Here is a 19,640-nt window from a genome sequence, read left to right as displayed (position 1 = left end):
AAAATTCCAATATTTTCTTAACATCATAGTTCCTTTTATATCAATTTTTTTCACATGCTTTTCCTTGACTAAACAAAGCTTTTTATGTTAACTTCAAAACATGATGCTATAAAAGAAAGAATGTACCTACTTAATGGGCTATCAAAAGTTTACTTTAACAATCGGAAAGCTGCAAGATCCATCACGAAGTAGATCAAGTTTACTGCTTAGCCCATTCCCGGATAATTGACAAACTTATCTTTATACAAATAGCCGGCCGTATTTATTATTTACTTTTATGGTCATATACCTAGATTATATATTGATTATAGATAATTATAATTATATAATATATAAGTTATGCATATATTATACGTTTACTGGCTATTTTTAATTTAAGCGATTGAGTAATCGGCTATTTTGATTAATTCTTCAACTTATAATCGGACTAGGACTGAACTGCGTTGGCCCAATTATTGAGATCAAGCCCAAAGAGAGACAAAAATCTACTTGGGTAAATTAACAGTTTACACCTCTAACAATATTTGATATTTGGAATTTTTACATTCCTATGCCATATAGGAAACTATATTACCCTCAATATTTAAGATTTGATATAATTACATTTAGTATACCTAATACCAATTTTATACCATAATGTAAAAATAACGGTACATCAATTATACTGTATATCCCTCCTAAATTAATGGTACCGTATATTCCTGTCGCACCCCTTTTCTATCCCTCCAAAAGATAATGTGTGTTATGGATTGTGGGTTAAAGAGTTTTTTCCAATTAAAGTGACAAATTTGAAATAGGGATTATTTTGTTATTCAGAGTCGCCACTTGGAATTGATTTTTGGGTGTTCCAAGTCACCTTTTATTTGATCTCTATTCAAAGGAAAGTTTGACTCTTGTATTATTGATCTGCGAAAATAAAGTCCGGGTAAAGAATTTTGTTGACCGGGGAGAAGGTGTAAGGCATTCCCCGAGTCCCGTGGTTCTAGCACGGTCGCTTTATTGACTATATTTGGCTTATACTATTTTTTGGATAACTTGTGTTTTATTGGTTCTCATCTTTTATCTATGTCCGCTTTATTGCTTGATTAAAATTATGAAGAAAAAATAGTTATCTTGAAATGAGTTACGCGTTCTAATACTTATTTTGTTACATATCACAATTATGCCACGGAGACCATACACATAGCCATGATATTTAATTATTTAAAGCGCACCTAAATAAACTAGCGCACTTGAAGTATTTTCCTAAACTAATTTAAGATTATTGTAAGGCCAAAAGTTATGGAATTGTTTGTGGAAAAAAGTGTATGATTTTAGATATTTGAATAAATAAATTATCATATACCAATACCCTACATCCCAACAATTGAAGCCTAAACTTATTAGTGTCCAAATCTTCCAAACTTTTAGCAAGTTTAAATACTATATTTTCAGAAACATGATTAAACAGAGAACATTTAGGGATTGATTTACATTATTATTTATAAAGTTTAAAGATAAATAAATAAAATCACATAAAATAAGATAAAAAAAGAGAGGGAAGAATAAACCTTTTAATGCAAGATTTTCAATTAAATGAGTCTCCAAAAATATGTACAATAACTCAGATGAACGCCGAACAAGCATAAGCAAAGATGATCATCAAAGCCGGTGAACAAAGCTCCAACAGAATCCTCGACCCCGACTGTTAACACCACTCTTTGGCGTGTAAAAGGGGATGTTTTGAAGTATTTTTTGTTAGGTTTTGGAGTGTTGAATTGCTGGAAATTTTCGAAAGAAAGAGGAAGAAAGAATAACACGAGTAGAAATTGTCGTAGCGTAGAAGAAGAAAAAATTTGTTTCTCTCAATTCTACCCTCTCTTTTCTCTCCTTTTTCTCCTCAAATTTTCTCTTCTATTTATAGCAAAATTTTCGAAATTTTTCAGAATTTTTTTTAAAATATTTTATTATTTTTTAATTAAAAGAAATCCCACCTACAATTTGCTTTTCTTTTTTATATAAAAAAATCACACCTTTATTTACTTTTATTTTTTAAATTCCAACTTTAATTACTTTTATCTTATTTAAAATCTCACCTTTTTTTACTTTTAAAAGAGGATTCCACTTATTTTACTTTTCTTAAAAAAATAATGCACTTTCTTTTGCTTTTCTTATAAAAACTCTACTTTCTTTTACTTTAATTTTTTTTTTAATTTTCAGCTACCTTTATATTTATTTTTTAATTCCAACTTTCTTTACTTTTTAGTTTTTAAAAATTTTCACAAAACTTTACTTTTAATTTTCCACTTTCTTTTACTTTTTAAATGAGAATTCCACCCACTTTTACTTTTATTTTTTTTATTCCACACTTCCCTTTTTCTTATTTTTTATATCTCACCCGAAATAATTAAAAAAAAAATTAATATTTTTCGGATTTTTTTTTATTATTTTAAAAATAAAAAAAATAAAATAATAATAATAGTAATAATTCACCTTTTAAAATTTTGTATTTTTACCCTATAATAAAAAGTGTTACAAAGCTAAAAATTGTAGGTTAAAACCCCTAAAATATTTACATAGAAGAAGTGACAAAAAATTAAATATTGTCAAAAATTAGGTGCTCACAGCTGCCCCTCTTTGCTTGGAAACATGAAGAGTTTTCGAGCAAAGATAAGGTGAGTCATGTAACTAATTTTTGAACATATCTTTATTCAAAAGGGAAGAAATAAGGATAAGAGAAAAGAGAAAGGGTGCAACCGAGTCTTGATTTTGGACAGCCTACATATCCCGGGTTATAGGGGAATCAGGTCGCGTGTAGTTCAAAGAGAACTGTGGAATGATGAGTTGAAAAGTCGAGTGAGTTTCCGTCGAGGCTCCGATCCGTAAGTCTGTTATTACATAAAAAAAAACTGAACAAGCCTATCAATTATGAGTTACAAGATTCCTATCTATGAGTCTTCTGAAGCTTGATCTTGAGTCTTGGATGGTTCTTCTTGCAGACTCTGATCTGAATCTTGATGCTCGTTAGCTGCAACCGCTGGTTCATTGTTCGTCCGCTTTCAGATCAAAACGGAACATGCAGAGCTTGTGACTTCAACTATGTCTTGAGCAATCCACATCTTTCCTTCGCTTCTGCACTTTGGATTCACTTCTTTTCCTTTTTCTTTATTCTGGATTGAGACTCATTCTTTGGGCATCTCGAACCCTGTGCCTCGAGGTAAAACCTGCTCAGACACCAAATCAAACAAACGAACGAAATTTTTCTGCCCCAGTTTTCACTAGAAAAATTTCGTAAGTTATTGTAACAAAATTTTAAACTACTTCTTTATTGAAAGCAATAAAATTCGGATTGTGTATCCTTGAGAAAAAGGGATTGGGGAGTGGGCCCTATATCTATACTAAAAGTCTACTAGGGAGTGGAGACCCTATGTTGGAAAGCTCAGCTAGGGATTAGCGCACCCTATACTGGTAAAGGAAATGTAACCCGGGGTTAGTGCTATGTATTACTGAAAAGGAAATGTAACCAGGGGTTGACACCCTATATTACTGAAAAGGAAATGTAACCAGGGGTTGGTGCCATGTATTATTGAAAAGGAAATATAACCAGGGGTTGGCACCCTGTATTACTGACCAAAAAAAAATGTTGAATCCCCCTGGGTGATAAAGTTCTACTTGGGTTAAACTAACAAAAGCAAATCTGGGTGAAGAGTACTTCTACCCGAAAACTATGAGCCGGATATCCCTAGGCAAAAAAATTCTACATGGGTTAAGCTAATGTAAAACAACCTGAGCAAAGAGTACTTCTACCCGGAACTATGAGCTAGATCCCCCTAGGCGAAAAAGGTTCTACCTGGGTTAAGCTACATAAAAATAACCTGAACTATGAGCTGGATCCCCCTAGGCGAAAAGGTTCTACCTGGGTTAAGCTAATGTAAAAACAACCTGAGCGAAGAGTACTTCTACCCGGAACTATGAGTTGGATCCCCCTAGGCGAAAAGGTTCTACCTGGGTTAAGCTAATGTAAAAACAACCTGAGCGAAGAGTACTTCTACCCGGAACTATGAGCTGGATCGCCCTAGGCGAAAAAGTTCTACCTGGGTTAAGCTAATGTAAAACAACCTGAGCGAAGAGTACTTCTACCCGAAAATATGAGCTGGATCCCTCTAGACGAAAAGGTTCTACCTGGGTTAAGCTACGTAAAAATAACCTGAGCGAAGAGTACTTCTACCCGAAAATATGAGCTGGATCCCCCTAGGTGAAAAGGTTCTACCTGGGTTAAGCTATGTAAAACACCCTGAGCGAAGAGTACTTCTACCCGAAAATATGAGTTGGATCCCCCTAGGCAAAAAGGTTCTACCTGGGTTAAGCTACGTAAAAATAACTTGAGTGAAGAGTACTTCTACCCGGAACTATGAGCTAGATCCCCCTAGGCGAAAAGGTTCTACCTGGGTTAAGCTACGTAAAAATAACCTGAGCGAAGAGTACTTCTACCCGGAAATATGAGCTGGATCCCCCTAGGTGAAAAAGGTTCTACCTGGGTTAAGCTACGAAAACTAAGACCTGAGCGAAGAGTACTTCTACCCGAAAATATGAGCTGGATCCCCCTAGGCGAAAAGGTTCTACCTGGGTTAAGCTACGTAAAAATAACCTGAGCGAAGAGTACTTCTACCCGGAACTATGAGCTGGATCCCCCTAGGCGAAAAGGTTCTACCTGGGTTAAGCTAATGTAAAACAACCTGAGCGAAGAGTACTTCTACCCGAAAATATGAGCTGGATCCCCTAGGCGAAAAGGTTCTATCTGGGTTAAGCTACGTAAAAATAACCTGAGCGAAGAGTACTTCTACCCGGAACTATGAGCTGGACCCCCTAGGCGAAAAAGGTTCTATCTGGGTTAAGCTAATGTAAAACAACCTGAGCGAAGAGTACTTCTACCCGGAACTATAAGCTGGATCTCCCTAGGCGAAAAGGTTCTACCTGGGTTAAGCTAATGTAAAACAACCTGAGCGAAGAGTACTTCTACCTGAAAATATGAGCTGGATCCCCCTAGGCGAAAATGTTCTACCTAGGTTAAGCTACGTAAAAATAAGAGGTGGGAACAATAGTGACGTATGCCAAAAGTAAAAGAAAAATGGAGATTTTAAGGAACTTACGTTTGGTGACATTCGTTCTTTTAGAATCACCATTCTGCATGCTTTGTTCCTGCTTCAAACAAACAAAAATTTGTGAGTTTTCAAAGTGGTGGTTGGTTTGTGGCCTTGATGCCCTGAGTAGCTTGGTTCACGGCCACTGCTGTCAAAGAACCTATTCTGTCAGCGTGGTACCGAGATGTCCATGGTACCGCTACCCTTGTCTCTAAGGCAAGGCTATTTTTTCTTTAAAATCAAGCTCAGTTGTCTTGCACCCTGTATCAGTTTGTGTCCGTAGTGCTTATCAACTTTTCTTATGAAGTAGGTTTTGCTTAGGCGACCTTTTCAGTTTCTTTGAGGCGCTTTGTTCGCTTTATCAAATGAGATCACATATGGATTTGTGCCTTCGTCAATTCCATATATGTCCCAAATTGTGCTTGACATTACAGGGAAGCTGTATCCAGTTTTGCAGCCCTTTCTTTGCTTCAATTTTGATGCAGGATTAGACCGAAAGGGACTCAAAGAAAAATTATGGGTAAAAATAGAATAATAATTGGAATCGAAAAAGAACTGTGCTTAAACAAAAGGTGTCCCTTTCGGGGAAAGGAATATGGAGACTTATCTGGAGGTATGTGTCGACTTCAATGAATGATAACATGCATTTTGGACTGGACGCCTGATCTGTCTAAGCTGTCTAATTCTCAAAATCTGCCGCAAATGCTCATCTTGAATTTGTCTTGGTTGTGCTCATGCCGGAGAATCGAAGACCCTTATTCGGCTAGTAGCGCCCTTTGCAGGTTTTCGCTAATTAACCTCTCTCATTTCTCTACTAACTGTCGCCTTATGGTGCCCATCTGGGTTTTCACCAATAAGACTCTCTCATCTCTTTGTTCACTATTGCCTTATAGTGCCCGTACGGGTTTTCACTGATAAGACTCTCTCATTTTTTTATTTTTTATTTTTTGACTAAGATACTGCATGAGGGAGGTTACCCAACGCCCTTGGCATGTGAACTTCAAACATTCTCAAACACATCGATCAGAAGCTCTTGAAAGGTAAAAAGGCGAAATGAACCTTGAAACGAATTACAACTTTTGGAAACCGTTTTTTACAGAAAAATCGTGAAATAAAACAAACTTCTGCCCCAGTTTTGGAGTACTAGGAATATGGGTTTTTTGTTCTGATGGGACCGAACCCAGGGTAAGGCTGCCTACGTATCCTTTCGGAATCAGGTCTCACGTAGTTCAATGCAAGGATTTTTTTTGGCTTTTTTGCTCTTTTTTTCTTTTCAAGTACACAGGTAGACAAATACGGATCAAAAGGCTTAACAAAAGGGTGACACCTATTTGGAGTAGCGAGCAAATGATAGCCTTTGTCACTTCAATCTGAGAAAATCAATGCATGAAATTCTACAGTGGGTATATATCAGATATAATATCTTTTGACTGCATCTGCATTAATAGTCATGTCTGGTACCCGTCCTTCTTCATCTACCAAGTGCAAGGCCCCTTTTGGTAACACTTTCTTGATGATGTAGGGTCCTTTCCAGTTTGGGGCGAACTTTCCTTTAGCTTCTACTTGGTGTGGAAGAACGCGTTTCAGAACCAGCTGGCCTACCTCAAACTGCCTTGGGCGCACTTTCTTATTGTAAGCGTGTGCCATTTTTTGCTGGTACAACTGGCCAAAACACACTGCTGCTAGCCGTTTTTCATCGATCAACATCAGTTGTTCTAATCGGGTCTTGACCCACTCAGTGTCTTCAATCTCTGATTCCATAATAATTCGGAGAGAGGGAATTTCGACTTCAGCGGGTATTACAGCTTCAGTTCCATATACAAGCAGATACGGAGTTGCACCAACAGATGTGCGAACAGTCGTACGGTATCCCAAAAGAGCAAAAGGCATCTTTTCATGCCATTTCCTGGAACCTTGGATCATCTTTCGAAGAATCTTCTTGATGTTCTTGTTTGCTGCTTCAACGGCTCCATTGGCTTTTGGACGATAAGGGGTAGAATGGCGATGCATGATTTTAAATTGTTCGCATACTTCCTTCATCAAATGACTATTTAGATTGGCTGCATTGTCAGTGATCATGGTCTTTGGGATACCAAAGCGACAAATGATGTTGGAGTGAACGAAATCTACCACTGATTTCTTGGTGACTGCTTTGAAAGTGATGACCTCCACCCACTTGGTGAAGTAATCAATTGCAACCAAAATGAATCTATGCCCATTTGAAGCCTTTGGCTCGGTCGGCCCAATGACATCCATTCCCCAAGCAACGAACGGCCAATGAGAGGACATGGGATGCAACTCCGAAGGAGGCGAGTGAATCAGATCACCATGAATCTGGCATTGGTGACACTTGCGAACAAATCTGAAGCAATCTCGCTCCATTGTAAGCCAATAATACCCTGCCCGCAGAATCTTCTTTGCCAAAACATATCCATTCATGTGAGGTTCGCATACCCCTGAATGCACTTCACTCATGATCCGCTTTGCTTCTGTAGCATCTATACATCTCAACAAGTTTAAATCTGGGGTCCTCTTGTACACAATTTCCCCATTCAGGAAGAAACCATTGGAGAGCCGCCTTATAGTTCTTTTTTTGATCTCCTTTGGCATGCTCTGGATATTCTCTTGTTTTCAGGAATCGTTTGATGTCATGATACCATGGTTCACCATCTGGTTCCGTCTCGATTGTATTGCAGTAACCGTGTTGATTCCGAACTTGGATTACTAGTGGGTCAACATGAGTGTTGCCTGGATAAGGGAGCATCGAGGCTAAAGTGGCCAAGGCATCGGCTAGCTCGTTGTGAAACCTGGGAATGTACCTGAACTCGATGGATCTGAATCTTTTGCTCAAGTCTTGCACACATTGTCTGTACGGAATAAGCTTGATGTCTCGAGTCTCCCATTCACCTTGGAATTGCCGGATAATCAAGTCAGAATCTCCCATAACCAATAGTTCATGCGCATCCAGATCGATGACCATTTTCAAATCCATAATACAAGCTTCGTATTCTGCCGTATTATTGGTACAGAATAACCAAAGTCGGGCTATTACAGGGTAATGATGTCCAATATGTGAGATGGGGATTGCCCCGATCCCAACTCCTTTGATGTTGACAGCCCATCAAAATACATTTTCCATACAGGGTGATCGTCTGAAACTACTTCCTCTATTGAGTTGACCTCTTTGTCTGGGAAGTATGTGCTAAGTGGCCTGTACTCATCATCAACTGGATTCTCTACCAAATGATCTGCCAAAGCCTGTGCTTTCATCGCGGTGCAAGTGACATAGACGATGTCGAACTCTGTGAGCAGGATTTGCCATTTTGCGAGCCTGCCAATGGGCATTGGCTTTTGGAAGATGTACTTCAAAGGATCCATTCTGGATATGAGGTAAGTAGTGTAGGCCAAAAGATAATGTCTCAGCTTCTGAGCGACCCAAGTCAAGGCACAACATGTCCTTTCTAAAAGGGTGTACTTAACCTCATAATTGGTGAACTTCTTGCTCAAATAGTAGATTGCCTGTTTCTTTTTGCCTGTTGCATCATGTTACCCCAGAACACATCCAAAGGAATTATCCATCACTGATAGATATAAAAACAAAGGCCTACCAAGTTCAGGTGGGACCAGTACAGGGGGTTTTGATAGATAATCTTTGATCATGTCAAATGCTTTTTGGCAATCGTCCGTTCACTTGATAGCGACATCCTTTTTTAGCAACTTAAAGATGGGCTCGCATATGGTTGTGAGCTGAGAAATGAACCTACTGATGTAGTTCAACCTCCCAAGTAAACTCATGACTTCCTTTTTGTTCTTCGGAGGTGGCAAATCTCGAATGGATTTTATCTTAGATGGATCCAGTTCAATGCCTCTTCGGCTGACTATAAAACCGAGGAGTTTCCCAGACGGAACCCCAAATGCACAATTGGCTGGATTAAGCTTAAGGTCATACCATCGAAGCCGTTCGAAGAACTTTTTCAAATCGCAAACGTGATCAGCCTGTGTCTTTGATTTTATGATGACATCATCGACATATACTTCAATCTCTTTATGCATCATGTCGTGAAAAATGGTGGTCATGGCCCTAATATAAGTTGCCCTTGCATTCTTTAAACCGAATGACATGACCCTGTAACAATAAGTACCCCATGGAGTGGTAAAAACGGTTTTTTCTGCATCATCTTCATCCATTAGAATTTGGTGGTACCCAGCATAGCAATCCACGAATGATTATATCTCATGCTTTGCGCAATTATCTACAAGAATGTGGATATTTGGCAAAGGAAAATTATCCTTTGGACTTGCTTTATTCAGGTCCCTGTAGTCAACACAGACTCTGGTCTTTCCATCCTTCTTCGGCACAGGCACAACATTCGCCACCCAGGTGGTGTATCGGACAGCTCTGATCATATTGACGTTCAGTTTCTTCATTATTTCCTCTTTGATTTTGTCACTCACATCTGTTTTAAATTTTCGTTGCTTTTGTTGGACTGATGGAAAATCATGATACGTAGGAAGCTCATGAACCACTAGATCGACACTTAAACCCGGCATATCATCGTAAGACCAAGCAAACACATCTCTGTATTCAAATAAAAGTTGAATCAAGGCATCTCTGGTTTTATGTTCGGTGTGAATGCTTATCTTCATTTCTCTAATTTCTTCAAGACTTCTGATATTAATTGGCTCAGTTTCATTGAGGTTGGGCTTAGGCTTATTTTCAAATTGTTCCAACTCTCTTTTTATTTCCTCAACAACCTCATCTTCATCATATTTCACCTCTTGATGCATTATTTCGATATTAAACAGCTTTTTAAGATCTGGGCGTGAATTCCTCATGCATGTCATGTTATTGAAATCTGCATTTAACAGAACTAAAAAGAGAATAAGAAAGAAAAATGACAAGATTAAGAAAAGAGACATTCCTGGACAATGAAATATTAATTTCATTTGATTTTTGATTTTTCTTTTTTTTTCTTTTTTTCTTTTTTTTTTTTTGATTTTTTGAAGATAGAATGGTTTGCATCAGAAAGTAAGACAATAAGGTAAAACATTGGGATCACACCCTGAGATAATCCGGATGCAGAAATGATAGCAAGACTGGCTACTAAGACTCCCGTCTGATGGGGAACTTTCATGCTTGACAACCATTTTTTGGCTTTTCTTCTGTCTCGGCAATGGCTGCAATGGCCTTCAGTGCCGAATCAAATTCCTCATCTTCACAAATCATTCCGACTATTGGCCCGATGTTGTGAGCATTCAATAGATTGTTCATCACATCAGGAGCTTCTTCATCCCGAAAAATAATTCTTTCAGCTTCAATCAAATCTCCAACCGCCCTTTTGAGGGTCCAACAGTCCTCTGTACTATGTCTCACTGCTCCAGAGTGGTATTCACATCCAGCGTCATCTCAGTGCGAGGGGCACTCGGGGTTTGGCCGGTTTGGGGCTACCGGCTGCAGCAGACCTCGCCTGACTAGCTTTTGGAATAAACCCGAGTATGATTCACCAATAGATGTGAACTAATTCCTTTTGAAAGGCTTTCTTAGGCGAGGATTGTACTGGGAATATTTGATTTGGGATTATATGGAGCTTGGTAAGGATGTGTATTTCTGGGAGGTAGAGCTCGGTTTTGTGTATAATGTTGTGGCCGCATGCAAGGTTGCACGTTCATCACCGCATAACAACAAAACCAACCACCTGAACAGAACCTGGCTAATTTGCTCACACCACAACCTTGTTAGTTTGAGACATTTAACATATAGGAAATCGCATGTTGGGATGCAGTGCACCTAACAGTTAAACGCTTCTACCATATGTTTGAACGGTTGCATGTTTCATCCCGGCCTTAACTAACTCTTTCAGTATATACCTATTTTCTTTTTTATTTCTGCCTCTCTTGGAACACTCTTGATTTTTTATCTCATTTTTACCACTCTTTTATTTTTGACACTCTCTTTTTCTCTTTTGTTTGTCACTCTTTATTTCTTGTCGCACCTTTTTTTCGCTCTTTTCTTTCTTTTTCACTCAAATTTTCCTTTCTCTCTTTTTTTCAGTTTATTTTTCACTCAATTATTTTATAGCTATGATCGAATCCGATGGGGATTGCCTACGTATCATGACGCCACATGAATCAGATCTTGCGTAGTTCGGGAAAAAATCAGGAATAAAGTACACAAACTAACTCTCATTTTTTACTCATATACAAATAACTCCACGAAAGCTCCTAACAAGGAAAATAATTTTGATTTTTTTTCTTTTTGGTAGAAAGAAAGGATTCAAAAGAAGAAAGATTTTTTTTTTAGATTTCAATTTTTTTATTGAATCGTTGAAAGTGAGACTTCTAAAGAAGAGCGATTTTATTTTTGAAATTCGATTTTTTTTTTCATTTTGTTTTTGGAATTGTTGAAAGAAAGAATTAAAAAAAAGTTTTTTTTTCATTTTAAAATTTCTTTTTTTTTTTGGAATTTTTTGAAATAAACACTTCTAAAGAAGAAATAAAATATTTTTGAATTTCAATTTTTTTTTTCCAGTTTTTGAAAGAAAAACTTCTGGAGCCAAAAAAAAATATTTTGGAATTCAACAATTTTTTTTTTTGGAATTTTCGATTTTTTTTCTTTTTCATTTATTTATTTTTTTTGTGATTTTTGAAGAAAAAAAAATCTGATTTTGATTTTTTTTTTGTGTAAGAAAGACTTATAAAAGAAAAAAGAATAATATATTTTTGAATTTTTTTTTTGATTTTTTTTAAAATTGGGGTCTCTAAAAAAATATTTTCTAAAGAAGGAAGTAAAGGGAAATTTATTTGAATTTTTTTTCTTTGAAAATTGGGGGCCGGAACCAATGAGGTTTGCCTACGTATCTCACATCCGATGAGAATCAGACCCGCGTAGTTCCGTAAAATTGGGTACTTTCTCTTTTGATTTTTAGGAAAAATTAATTTATACACCTCACGCTAGACTACTACAAAATCTTAGTAAAGAAATGTTTATTTGTGCTAAGAGAAAGTTTTTTTTTTAAAATAAATCCGCTCAACTAATTTTCTAAAGCCGGTCAACAATGCAAGCAAGCCTTCCAAATGATGTAATAAGTAGCACAAAAGTGAACATAATGGTCTCAAAAAGGATATCTGTCTTATACCGACCCGGCCCCTGTGCCGAGTTTCGCTAAGTCAAATGCACATAAAGCGAACCTAATAGGGATATCCAGCATGAGGTTTGTTCTTTTAGGTTTTAATCCTGGTGGACAGGTATCTAGACTGGCTTACTCGAGCGGACAACTCGAGCTGAGGAGGGTCAGTGTACCGGTAGCATTGCTTTCTAGTTTAACTGGTGGTGCTCCCTGCCTAAAACGGGTGTGACTAAAATCCTTCACCGGGTGACGAACACCTCGGCTATCACAAATAAAGCGGGTTATGTCAAGCAAATGCCCAATTTTTAATTTCAAAATGACTCAGAGGGGGTGCGTGAGAAAACAGTTTATATGTATAGTTCAACAATAACAAAATGATAAAAAGCGAACAGGTAGCATATTAGGCACAAATAAATCACAATATTTACAAAATTAATAAAGCCAAATAAAAAAGTCAACATGTACAAGCTTGAATTCTTATGTAAGTCCCCAGCAGAGTCGTCAGAGTTGTCACACCCCTTTTCTACCCCTCCAAAAGATAATGTGTGTTATGGATTGTGGGTTAAAGAGTTTTTTCCAATTAAAGTGACAAATTTGAAATACGGATTATTTTGTTATTCAGAGTCGCCACTTGGAATTGATTTTTGGGTGTTCCAAGTCACCTTTTATTTGATCCCTATTCAAAGGAAAGTTTGACTCTTTTATTATTGATCTGCGAAAACAAAGTCCGAGTAAGGAATTTTGTTGACCGGGGAGAAGGTGTAAGGCATTCCCCGAGTCCCGTGGTTCTAGCACGGTCGCTTTCTTGACTATATTTGGCTTATACTATTTTTTGGATAACTTGTGTTTTATTGGTTCTCATCTTTTACCTATGTCTGCTTTATTGCTTGATTAAAATTATGGAAAAAAAGTTATCTTGAAATACGTTACGCGTTCTAATACTTATTTTGTTACATATCACAATTATGCCACAGAGACTATACACATAGCCATGATATTTAATTATTTAAAGCGCACCTAAATAAACTAGCGCACTTGAAGTATTTTCCTAAACTAATTTAAGATTATTGTAAGGCCAAAAGTTATGGAATTGTTTGTGGAAAAAAGTGTATGATTTTAGATATTTGAATAAATAAATTATCATATACCAATACCCTACATCCCAACAATTGAAGCCTAAACTTATTAGTGTCCAAATCTTCCAAACTTTTAGCAAGTTTAAATACTATATTTTCAGAAACATGATTAAACATATAACATTTAAGGATTGATTTACATTATTATTTATAAAGTTTAAAGATAAATAAATAAAATCACATAAAATAAGATAAAAAGAGAGGGAAAAATAAACCTTTTAATGCAAGATTTTCAATTAAATGAGTCTCCAAAAATATGTACAATAACTCAGACGAACGCCGAACAAGCATAAGCAAAGATGATCATCAAAGTCGGTGAACAAAGCTCCAACAGAATCCTCGACCTCGACTGTTAACACCACTCTTTGGAGTGTAAAAGGGGATGTTTTGAAGTATTTTTTGTTGGGTTTTGGAGTGTTGAATTGTTGGAAATTTTCGAAAGAAAGAGGAAGAAAGAATAACACGAGTAGAAATTGTCGTAGCGTAGAAGAAGAAAAAATTTGTTTCTCTCAATTCTACCTTCTCTTTTCTCTCCTTTTTCTCCTCAAATTTTCTCTTCTATTTATAGCAAAATTTTCGAATTTTTTCAGATTTTTTTAAAATATTTTATTATTTTTTAATTAAAATAAATCCCACTTACAATTTGCTTTTCTTTTTTATATAAAAAAATCCCACCTTTATTTACTTTTATTTTTTAAATTCCAACTTTAATTACTTTTATCTTATTTAAAATCTCACCTTTTTTACTTTTAAAAGAGGATTCCACTTATTTTACTTTTCTTAAAAAAATAATCCACTTTCTTTTGCTTTTCTTATAAAAATTCTACTTTCTTTTACTTTAATTTTTTTTAATTTTCAGCTACCTTTATATTTATTTTTTAATTCCAACTTTCTTTACTTTTTAGTTTTTTAAAATTTTCACAAAACTTTACTTTTAATGTTCCACTTTCTTTTACTTTTTAAATGAGAATTCCACCCACTTTTACTTTTATTTTTTTTATTCCACACTTCCCTTTTTCTTATTTTTTATATCTCACCCGAAAAAATTAAATTTTTTTATAAATATTTTTCGTTTTTTTTTATTTTAAAAATAAAAAAATAAAATAAAATAATAATAATAGTAATAATTCACTTTTTAAAATTTTGTATTTTTACCCTATATTAAAAAGCGTAACAAAGCTAAAAATTATAGGTTAAAACTCCTAAAATATTTACATAGAAGAAGTGACAAAAATTAAATATTGTCAAAAATTAGGTGCTCACAAATCCTCCAAATCCTCCCCCCCTCCCCACGTTTCTCTCTCACAAACCCCCACCATCACCCACGTATCACCCCACACCCATGTTTCAAACCCATTATTTTCTCTGCCAAAACCAGAGAAACATATGTAACCCCCACCATTAACGTCAAATTTCAAGTTTTTTCTTCTACAATCAGTCAAAATTGAAGTCAAATCTTCAAAGTTCATACACACATTTACCTTCAACTTCAAATTTTCTAAATGAAGAACAACAAACCTTCAAAGCACAACCCTAAAAAAGCTAGAGAAGCTGACATACCTTCTTTCGATTTGGGTGTATTATCACCACATTCACCCAAAAAGCAAGAGAAATCTGCACATACAATTGTAGATATGAAGCATAGTCTTTCTCAACATCAAATCAGGGCTGAAGCTAGAACTAAACAAAAACATGATTTTGATGTTGGAGAATCTTCGAGGCCAATCAAACAAGCGGAAAGGAAACGAAAAGAGATAGTGTTCGATGATGATTTTGTAGAAGATGTGCCTATCAGTAAATTTGGAAAGAAAGCGAAGGTGGCTCCCAGTTCAAAAACTCCAAAAAAGAAAAAAAATTCAAAAAAGCCCCTAGTGTTAAATCTCACAAAAATGTTCGAAAACAGTCATTGGTGAAAGTAATAATTTAGTAATTTCTTCACTAGTTATTTCATTTGTTTTAGTTGTTAAAAATCTACATAATCTGTGTTGTTTCTGCTTTGTAGATTTTTTGTAGTAATTTTGTATATAAATTGCAAATGTATCTATGTTTTTTAAGCACTACATTAATGTGAGATTATTTGTCTTCATTTTGAAGATTAACTGTAACTTTGTTTATCTGTGTTAAAATTGTTGATATTTTGTATATTTTTTGAAGTTATTTTGTATATAGATTGCAAATGTTTCTATGTTTTTTAAGCATTGTGTTAATGTAAGATTATATTTATTGATTGTGCAGCATGGACATTTTTTTGCATCCCATAATGTTGATTATAGGGTTCTTAGATTTCAGACATTATGTGACCCTAGCATTCCTAGCCAAGTTAAAGAGCCTTTGGATCCAAATGGTTTGAAGCTATTCAAGAAGACATGCTTTGGTTATTTACTGTCATTTCCCAATTTATGCATGCAAAATCAAGCTATCCATCTTCTTATGAAGTATGAATTGAATTCATCTGATGCTTCCTATTTTTCAATTGAGTTAAAAAGTGAGAGGTTAAATTTTGGATTGAGAGAGTTCGCATTAATAACTGGTCTTAGATATCATACCGAGGTGACATACTTTGGTTACACTCCGAATTATGTCAGTAAGATAATGAACAGTTACTTTTCAAACAAGGTAAAAGTGGAGAAGACATACCTAAAACAGATTGTAACCAACAAAAATTGGGTAAATGATGAGGATGCAGTAAAGTTATGTATTCTATATCTCATAGAATTCTTCATTTGTCCTTCAGAGAGAGAACATATTGGGTTGGTAGATCATTTTAGGTTTTATTTGGTGGAATCCGGTCAGTACGAGACATTTCCATGGGGTATTCAGTCTTACAGACAGTTGTTTGAATCAGTTAGGCACAAGCTAAATCGTTTCGTTCATTCTTATCTCATTTAAGGATTTCCACTAGCCATGCAAGTATGGTTGTATGAGTGTTGCTCCTCCGTCAACACTGATATAGCTACAAGGATTTCTAATTCAATCCCTCGCATACTTAACTGGTCAGCTAGTAAGGGTCAGATTTAGTTAGCTGCAATTGAAGACAAAATGATCAAGCCTGAATGGATGAAGGTAAATGGTTTTTATTTATGATTATACAATTTACCTATAAAATATCTACAATTGTATACATATTCTGCCTTAATCGAGCTAATTTTTTTTTCCTCATTCAGTTCACCAACATAAATGAATCACCTGAAGAGTTTTCAGTGATGTCTTTGCCTGATAAAGTTGAGTACATAATTGAAGAGGTTGAACATGTTTCTGAGGATCCCAAAGTTGATGCTCCTCCATTGGAACCCAAAGAATCAACTGGAAAAGAGGACAACGAGTCTATTCTTCATAAAATAAGCAAGTTAAAAAGAGGTCTTGACAAGGTAACATGTATTCCTAAACAACATTGTGATGTATACATAATAGTGCATCTGTTCTTTAATGTATGTTAAGACATATTGTGAAGTTAACTATGTATTTTTTTTATTATGTAGGTCGATGAAAAGCTTGAAAATGTAGGAAAGATGTCTTTGAAGAACTAGGTAACCTTCGAGTGCTAATAAATGAGTCAGTCAAGACTGTTTTGCAGGTGATAAACAGTCCAAATGATCAAGTTGATGCAAAGGTAACATTTCAATTTTATTCAAATTAACAAAACTATTTATGTCTCCTCTAAAATATATGTCCTAACTAATATAAAACTTTCAGTTTGCTGGGAGTTCAACCAAAAATACTGGCCAACCAAAAAACAATAACAATCAACAATTTCAGTTCAGTAGCGGAGAACCAGTGCAGGCAGCACCGATAAAATAGGTATCTACAAAATAACTCCACTTTATCTACAATTATCTACAGAATATCTACAAAATATCTACAAGTTATCTACATAATAACTACAATTTGTCTACATTATATATACAAAATATATATAAATAAATACAACATATTTGGCACAGCTCTATAGATTTATTTGGATCTTAAACTCACCTACATATCTTCTTAAACTGTCAAGCCACTACTATCCATTATGATTTAACATTTTAATGAAAAAACAGAACATGTTGAAGGTGCACTTGGTGAAGAAAATAATCCAGCACGTGTTGATTTATATACACATTTTGAAGGGGCAGTTGATGAAGAGAATGCAGGTATGAAATTGTATTCAGATATATTTTCTTTATGTTTCAATATTTTTACCATTCTATTAAGCTAGATATACATGGTGTTACAGAGAGGAAAGATGTGCATGCACAATCTCCAATTCACGGAGTGACAGTATCAGCTCAAATAGAACAACAGAATCAGGAAGATGACAATGTAGGTGAAGAGGCACACTATGTGAATGTAGGTGATTTAGAAGACTCCGGAGGTGAGAAGAAGGAGGTTACACTTGATGATTTCGACCTGCCTGATAACTTCTCCCAGTTGGTTAAGTTTGGCGAGCCTATACAAGATGAAACAACACCCGTGTATCAAGGTAGAACAAGGCAGCCGGGAATACATGCCTGATCACCATTTCTCCCTTTATACAGTTCTGGTGGCAGCATCTCGGTTGGACCTCAAATATTTCACCTCAAGCACCTATTTACTAGTGTTATTGGCCAAAATATAGATCATGAGTTGTTGGATCAATTCCACAAGTGGCGGTATTGACACAGGTTCAAAGAGGTTAGTTTTCACAATTTGACACTTTTATTCCAGTATTCATCTTTTACACATCCACTTCATGCAACAATTTTATTTTAATTTGTATTTGTTTATATATGAGGAAGGGTCCGTATTCTATAAAGGACAACCAAATTTAGCCATGGTTAGATCTTGGAATGGAAAAGGTTGACAAGAAGGAGTGGTTCTTTTATTCAATGTATTTGATTTGTAGCTTTTTTGTAGATAATTTGTAGATAATTTGTATTCTGATTGTAGATGCTTTGTATTCTGATTGTAGATGAATTGTAGTTATTTTGTAGTTTTGTGTAGAATATTTGAATATAACTTGTAGAATAAATGCAATTTATTTTTGTTGCAGCACATTAATGTTATAATGTATTACTTGAGGAAAAGAGGAAAGTATGACCCTCACAACAAGACCAGGTTTATTACAACCAATTGTGTGTTCAAGACTAGGATTGATCAAATTTATGAAAAGTTCCAAAATTCTCCTCAAGAAAAAAAGTTTTCTGTTGTCAAACCCCAGGACGTTGTAGCAGAATATATATTGGGGTATAGACTACTCGCAAATTTTGCATGGGATGAAGTTGATTATGTCATCATGCCCGTCAACATTGTAGAAATATTCCACTGGGTGTTGGTTGTTTTTGACATTGCAGACATGCAACTTTATGCGTATGATTCCACGGTCTCTTCACGCAATCACCCAATTGTTGAATCTTGTGTTGACAAGTTTTCTGTTATTGTCCCTTTGTATTTGTCATGCACCGATTTTTATGGGAAATATAAAGACATCAACTTCAAGAATACAAAGGCATACATTGAGAAAGCTGTTACCGACCCTCTTAACATTCAGTGGATCGTCGGAGAGATACCACAACAAAAAGAAGGATCACTGTAACAAAAATCTTTTTTCTTTCTATACATTTAACCCTTTTTTTCTTTAATGGTTCGGCAAATTTTGACTTTTTTTTTAATCTTTGCAGCGATTGTGGTGTATTTGTTGTTGCCTTTGCAGAGTATGTTAGTCTTGGAAAGTTATCAATTCCGGCAGAAGACCTTTCTGATATTGACCAACACCGTAGACGCTATGGACCACTACTTTGGGTCTATGCTAGAAAGAAGTAGGAGCATGGGGTAATTAGTGAAAGTAAGGTGACATGCAAATTGGCTAGAAGAAAAGGTGCACCAGATTTGAATGAGAAAACACGAGTTCAGAGGAAGAAGAAGTAGTTGTAATGTTTTGTATTGAACATGTAGTACAATTGTTTAGTTGATGTTAGTTTAGAAGAAAGATGGTAGACAAATTTTTGAACAATATTATTGTGTTTTAATTGTAGCTGACTTGCATACAATTATTGTAGCCTTTGTTTTTTTATTTTTTCTTATCCAGTATAGTAATTCAAATGGAAATATTCAGTTGGTTTTATATTCACTTGTTGAATCTTTACAGTACTTAATCTTCATTATTTTAGCATATAAATCCTTTCCAACTGAATTTTTATACAGTTATTCTGTCAACGCAAAAAATATGTAGTTATTTTGTTGTTTTTTTGTAGATAAAGTGTAAAAATCAGTGACTAAACATTTTGTTGCTTTTACAT

Source organism: Nicotiana tabacum, chromosome 6 (genome assembly GCF_000715075.1).
Source record: "Nicotiana tabacum cultivar K326 chromosome 6, ASM71507v2, whole genome shotgun sequence".
NCBI classification, from domain to species: domain Eukaryota; kingdom Viridiplantae; phylum Streptophyta; class Magnoliopsida; order Solanales; family Solanaceae; genus Nicotiana; species Nicotiana tabacum.
The sequence above is the reverse complement of the archived record's forward strand: the minus strand, read 5'-3'. Positions refer to the sequence as shown.